A 7,318-nucleotide genomic window follows, 5' to 3' on the forward strand; every position below is an offset into this window, starting at 1 on the left:
TTTGATAGTACAGAGCAGCAGTACATAACTGCCATACTGAAAAATCCTAATTTAGCGAAAATATCGCATCAGAAAAAATAATGGTGAAAGTTGAGGATGCGGTTGATGTTCAGGTGATAAATGCGAAAATTATGGTACTGATTGTTTTGGCCACAAAAGCACATTGAGAAAGTTGGAGTACTCTAGCATTTCAGCTTCCAAGCTCGGCAATGTAAGGCGGTGACATCTTAAATTCGAAACCAAATAAGATAGCTCAAAATGGGGTTGATGGTCAGGTGTCAAGATCTGAAAATGTTACTTAAGTATGGTACTGACGCTCTTGATGTTGGAGACAGTAACAACAATCGTAATAAATTGAGAAGAAAATACTTAGCTCAAACCGACGCTTGATTGAAGTTCCTGGAGATGCACTGAAAATGGTAGCAGGAACTAGTAGAGGCACGTATGAGATACGCTGACCTAAAGGATACAACTACTGATAGTACCCCTCAATGTAGCGTACACAGAGAGCACTCTAAGAGCTTGGCAGAGATTTATGAAGAAAATGAAATAGTTACAGAGAAACTAAATGAGTAGCAGGGAAGAACAAGAGAGGAAGAAGCTATTTCTTTTCTGGTGTGTGTTCTATATTTAAACTGAGCTGAACAACTCCTTTTATAGTCAACCAAAAAATGACCCGTTACTAACAAAGAAAGATTCCCACGCGTATAAAAACATTTTCTGACTTCTGACTAAAGATGAAAAGAAAAGCAACAGTCAAAAACATTTTATGACTTCTGACAAAAGCTGAAAAGCAACAGTCAAAACATTTTCTGACTTCTGACAAAAGCTGAAAAGAAAAGCAGAGGTAAGACTTTTTCTTTTGTCAGTCAAAGCACGCATGTCAGACAAAAACAAAGTGAGATTCTTCATGCGTGTGACAAAACACGTACAAACAAAGGCTAAGAGATTCTTCTACATGTGTGGAAAGCACGAATGAAAATTTCAGTAAAAAGATAGGTCTGCGAACCGAACCGACGGCGTGCGTGCTTCGGTGCGAAGCACCGCACGTATGGGAACGGCAACCTTGCCATAGTCTAAGTCTTCCCCCTCACACAAAAGTGTGTAGACCCAAAGAGCCATGCCCTTTAGGCAAAACCCATAATATTTAAGTCTAAAACTCTTAAAATTTCAGTCTATATGGAACTAGTGGGCATTAGGTCTAGGGATCAAGTCAAGGTCCATGCTTTTTTCAAAACCCGTTTTTTCTAACACTTGAATCACGAGAACCAACTGAGAAGGTTGGGAAATGCAGTTAATATTCAGGTTCCAAGCACCAAAAATGCAAACGATGGTTTTAAATTTGAAAGAATCCTATGAGTAAATATGCAAATGCGGTTGTATTCAAGGGTTAATCTTGGAAATATAAGTATATAACTGAATCGGTGAAGAAAAGCTAAAAAAAATGTAGTTTTCGATGTGTAATGTTCATTTTAGGTTCTTTAAAGGTGACAATCTTGCAGGGTTTATTTTACATCACTTGTGAGTGTACGTTGGTTACGCACGACAAGGACATTATATGATTACCTAATAAAACTAGTTGAACTAATATACTACGATTAGTTGTCAACAACCTAAACATCCAATCACATCTCTCACACCACGTCGAGAGTTACGCTTACCTCCCCTCTTATTGGTCGGTGAACAAAACCCTTGCTCTTGATTGGTTGAAAAACAAGTTAGTCCCTTACATTTTGTGGCCGTCAATTTATAATTAAATAAATTCGATCCGATGCTCCAAATTTAGTGGTTGTGTCCACCCTCTTTTATATTGGTAGGTAGACGAAATCCTTGATTCTGATTGGCTGAAATTTGTTAAGAATTATTACACCACGTCTACATGATATTAATAAAATTCGAATCGAATAATGAAATCAATAATAAAGGGCATGATATTTTAGGGCCGTGAAGTATTAAAAAAGAAAAACGAAATAACTTTTAGATATTTTTTAAACTAAAAATAGATATTCCTGTTCCATATATTTTCGCAAAAAATCTGGTAACTGCCAGAAAAAATATTCGAATCTTAAAGATATTCTGTTCTTAGGCGATACAATATGATAAAGTACTACAATTTTAGCACTAATTACGGTATGTACGTATTTTAGGTATCAATAATAATACCCAATACTTAGTACTTTTGGTGAGAGATTTACGGTATGTACGTATTTTAGAACACATAGTATTTTTGGTGAGAGATTTAGCTAAATTTGGCAGTCCAAGATTTGTTTCGGTTCTCCGGTAACCTTGGTGAAATCTTTCTTTTAATATTTTTTTCTTTCTCACTCTAGAGCCCTAATTTTTTCTTTCATCAACGGCAGCGCTTTTTCTTATTACTGATGTTCATATTACTGGTTTCTGATGTCTTCTCTGGTGGAAAGTAAAATCGGGTATTTTCTTTATCGTTGGTGTTATTCATTTAATTCATGTCTGATTAATTTGTGTTCTTTTTGATTTTGAGACATTGATTAATATCTGTTTTGTGTCCTTCTTGATTTAGATCAAGTTCTTGATTTGTGGCTGCAGTGGAGGATATGATGGGTAAAGATGATCGTGGTATGCGGTAATTATCTGTCATTTTTCTTATTTTATCAAATTTATGTGATTTCTATATACTCTTTCTTCATGTACTCTGGTCCCTGTTTTGTTTGGATTTTGTTTCTTGATTTTCAGTTATTTAGTTGTTCTTGGGGTTGTTTTGTGGAATGAGGTTTTGCAATCAAGGATAATCGGATTGTGGGTTTGTTAGTTTTCTCTGTTTTGTTGGATTTTTGATATTTTGGTTTTTTATTTTTAAATTATTCCATCAACAGGTATAACTATAAGGATTGTTCATTCTTTGTTTCTCTTTTTAATTTCAGGACATAGATTTGTATCTCTTTTGTGTTCTCACAATTTTGGATAAAGGTCCAGTGCTGTGATGGCATTGACGTTGGGCTCTTAAATCTTACACTAAAAGACCTCCAAAGTGTATTGATTGTAGTTGGTTTGTTTCCACTCTATTGCTTTCTAACTCCTTTCTGGGTTTGAATTTTCTTTGTTTAGTTTTATTTGGTGTATAGTGTACTGTAATCGATGGTTATTCTGACTTCTCTGTTAAACAGCTTACACGAGAGGAGTTTGTTGTACATCTTCTTTTAGAACTGTAGCGACCTATATTTGAAGTAGGAATTGGAAATTGAAAGGTACAAATTCTTTGAGTTACCAAATATGAGTGAACTTTGTTATGATTTTGATTTTAGTAAGTGCTTGAAATTTTTTAGTTCGCAGACTAATGAAGTGAGGAAGTCCTTTACCACTAAAAAATATGTTATCCATTTGTTGTGCAAATGCATCAACTGCAATATCTTAGGTTCGGGGCTGGCTTGATAAAGCAATTAAAATTGTAGAACAAACCCTGAAATGGTTTAACAAACCTTGAAGCGCAGAAGAAATCCTCTAGGTAATCTATTACTTATTACTCCCTGGGAAGTGGGAATGAAATTCCCATCACACCTGGGATAGTAGTTGATTCTGATTGGAATTTTCTGTTTTGGATTTTGATTAGCATGGATTGTGCGAAACAAGTTTGTTAGGGTAAGAATACGAATTTCATAGATTCAATTTTGATACCATCCATGGATGCTTCGAGCTTTGTTTTGGTGCCGTTGGTTTTTGTACAACTGAGTGCTTTCACTGAGTTGAACTTTTCTATCTTTCTAGGATAACCCGATCAGTCAAGATTATGGGTGTGATATTGGGAGGAAATTTGAATTTCTTTTTGTGAATATCTGCTTCGATTTTGTTTCTTTGGAAGAAATGGACGTGAAGGAGAACAAAATTTTGCGCAAACGGGTATTCATAGAAAAGATTACAGATCATATCTTCCCGAATTGTTGGGTCTCCCATTGTGTTTTGAAGGGTAAGTGTTTTTGGATTGATGGGTGGAGAAGGGTTCCGTTAAGCTATTTGCATTTTTGTTTTTCGTCATCTTTCACATCCTCTTGGAATTGTGCTGTATTAGTGGTACTGATTTCATCATTTGGCTTTTATGTGAATCTTGCATACCATGTCCTTTATTTCTACTCTATGTTCTCTGTTTGCGCTGCGTTGTTACACTTAAGTAGTTAAACCTCCACTGTACTGGCATTTCTATTGTCTAATTGACTGTCTACAATTCTTATGACATTCAATATAATTTATGAATTGTTATCTTCTCGATTTTGTTTTTCATTGAAAATTGTTGGCGTTTGTCTTTATATTTTAACTATAGGTTCTTTCCTTTTTGGTTATGGATTTTGACTTAAGGTTTAAATGTGAATTTTACTTTGAATGCCTTGAAGGATATATACATATGTTATGGAGATGGACGTGATCAGTACGGACTAAGGTTTCCTTAATAAGGTATGCATATTTTTGAATCACTTTTGCGATATATGTACTAATTTTTCGCTAATTTTCTTATGGCCCGTTAAATAGTAAAGGATTAGTAAAAATTCTGAATGCCTTTGGCTCTACATTATTCTTCTACAATTGAATAATTTGGGTTAAGAATTATTTGTGCTAAATAATTTGTAAGCAGCAAAGGTTTCTAATTTTAAGCTAAATGTTATTCATATAATCAGGTGGCTGCAGTGTTGGCGGCAGCGGTGGTGGAAAAAAGAGGTCAAGTAATAAAAGTTGAGGATTGCACCTTCACTTCAGTAGTAGCTTGCGACTGCTTATTGATATTATTGGCATCACTTGATATTTTTATCACCGCTTCTCTGCTTATTCTGGATGTTGGTTGTCATTTGTATTAATTTTAGAATTTGATGAAATGTTTATATAGCTTGATTAGTCTTATTTATACTTATGTACGGAATAAATTATACATGTTAACAAAATGAAAGTTAACCAAAACTGGAAAGTGAAACAGAAGTACGAGGAGAAAATCTTGGAAAAAGTAGAAGCCTTATGATAACTGGTGGTTTTGGTATTTTTAGGGTGAGTAAATAGGTGAACATCTCCTTACATCTAGAAATCTTGGAAAAAGACAACTGTTTTGACTCCCACAGATGGCACATTTATTTGATTAGGCGAAAATCTTACCTGCATCCTATATTAATATTAGATCTGCGAAATGCAGTGCAACACTGGCGCCGTATATCTATCTCAGGTATTGTTGTGTTTTAGCTCAAAAAAAACTCTCCTAATCTCAAGGTAATTCTGAGGATGATTCATAATTGCCTTGAAAAGACATGCAAACCAGTGAATATTGAAGACTATAAGCAGATAGATTAGTTAATTCTAGCTCAAGGTCTACCTTACTATTGTGAATTTCGTGGGTTGCTTGCATAATATTTGGATGGTTTTTTTAAAATACTTCTTATTGGTTAAGGACATGTTGGTGTGGACATTTGCAGCTAGAAAGAATACTTCAAGTTGGTTCGGAAGCCCTTGTGGGATGGTGAGCTTCCTCTCTGGGATCTCAACATTTACTACAAGAAGATTTTTTGGTCATACCAAAGATGTAGTATTGTCAGTTGCATGCTTAATAGATAATTATCGGACTGCTCCAGCTTGGAGGGAGATTTCAATTAGGCTTTGGAATTCTTTGGGTGAATGTGGGTAATATAGTTCGAGTTACCAAACACTGTGATGCTCACACGATGGAAAATACAAGGGAGCTGACACGTGGTGTAAGTATTTATCATTTAATATCTGTAGGTAAACCATTGATTAAAGTTGTCCTTGGTTGTGGTTCTCTTCGCAGATATCTGGAAACTGAAACTCTACGTACATGTTCGTTACCTAACATGAATATTTGACGCATACTTATATTGAAATTGATGCCCAATTACTCAAACATGTTCGTTCGTTATGATAAAGGAGGCATGAATTTGAATTTCAAAGCTTTGTTGTATGCCTAAAAGCTGAGCATCACCTTTGTTGGTGTTTTTGTGCAGGGTCTAGAGGGTATAAAAGAGCAGCATGTGTCTGATAAATTTCATTATTTTACTATTTGATTTGTGTTAATTAGGGAAATGATTTTGTATTATTGGAGGCTTAATGAAGTAGTGGAGTGCAGACGATTTCGTGATTTGAGTTTCCATTTAGCTGACAAGTGACAAGAATTTAGGGGTATCTGGAGACTGCCATCATGCTGAGATGACTAAACTGCTGCTTACCATCTAATTATGGTATTCTCTCATCTTATAAACTTTGGCCCAATAAGAATCCCATTAGGTTATATGGAGATAAGAAAGTCTTGCACTGGGTGATATAGGCATAACTTTTCCGCTATCGCCCATCCAAAACATTCCATCTTATAAATGACTTCCTGTTAGGGAATGGATTGCAATTCCGCCATGTAGCTTGCAATTTCATTTTTGATGGATTGTTATTTTTGATGGTCCGTCTGTTAGGGAATGGATGCCAGGATCTTCTGAATCTTTTGGCATGTTATGTGACTGAACAGGTTTTCAAAGGGGTACATTATTTATATGTCCTTATACAATAATAAATATGTCCCTACTTTTTAATGATCTTATCCATTTAAAATTAGATTACCTTAATACCCTCACCTATATAATATTTTTCTTTATTTCGAAAATGGAACAAATTTTTTCCTCTCCCACTAGCACCACCACCACTAGCACCACCACCACCAACATTCAACTACCATTCCACCACCACCGTTCAACAACCACCACTTGCCAACCGTCACCACCACTAATATTCCACCACCACTCCTTCACCACCACCATTACACAACCAACGGTCCTTCACGGCCACTAGTCCGTCGCCGCCACCACCACTAGTCCGCCGCCACCACTGGTTCAGATATTTTTGTATCAACAACGGTAGTTGATCCAAATAAAAATAGAACCAACAGTAGAAGTTGATCCAATTTAGGGGATCAACAACGGTAGTTGATCAAAAAAAAAAGGATCAACAATAGAAGTTGACTCAATTTAGGGGATAAACAGTGGTTGTTGATCCCCTAAATTGGATCAACAATGAAAGTTGATCCATGTAAATAGAGTGAACTTGGCGTGAGTCGAACACGCATCATCTGACATGGAGTCAGTCATTGCTACCATTGCACCACAAGGTCAACATTGGAAGAAATTTACATGATTTAAACTACAAGCATGATTTAAACTACAAGCATGATTATACTTATCCAAGGAAATATCGTCAATAATAGGAGTTGAAAGGATCAACAACAGTAGTTGATCCCATAAAAAATTGGGTCAACAACAGGAGTTGATCCAATAGATGAATTTTTTTCAATAACCGTAGTTGATCCCATAAA

General features: G+C 35.7%; 1 long non-coding RNA gene across 18 annotated transcripts; it reads left to right on the plus strand.

The window, feature by feature from the left end:
- The first annotated feature begins 2,070 nt into the window (after positions 1–2,070).
- On the plus strand, positions 2,071–4,927 carry LOC113297697. 18 transcript variants are annotated; one of them, XR_003333608.1, is made up of 6 exons: positions 2,211–2,429; positions 2,540–3,481; positions 3,587–3,615; positions 3,742–3,940; positions 4,362–4,422; positions 4,644–4,927. It is a non-coding gene; the product is annotated as an uncharacterized LOC113297697 (long non-coding RNA). The 18 variants fall into 18 exon arrangements; XR_003333616.1 differs by having other exon boundaries at positions 2,540–3,025; positions 3,144–3,224; positions 3,392–3,940; XR_003333610.1 differs by having other exon boundaries at positions 2,540–2,779; positions 2,901–3,025; positions 3,144–3,940.
- Positions 4,928–7,318: the final 2,391 nt, after the last annotated feature.

This window comes from Papaver somniferum, chromosome 7 (genome assembly GCF_003573695.1).
Source record: "Papaver somniferum cultivar HN1 chromosome 7, ASM357369v1, whole genome shotgun sequence".
Classification (NCBI taxonomy): Eukaryota; Viridiplantae; Streptophyta; class Magnoliopsida; order Ranunculales; family Papaveraceae; genus Papaver; species Papaver somniferum.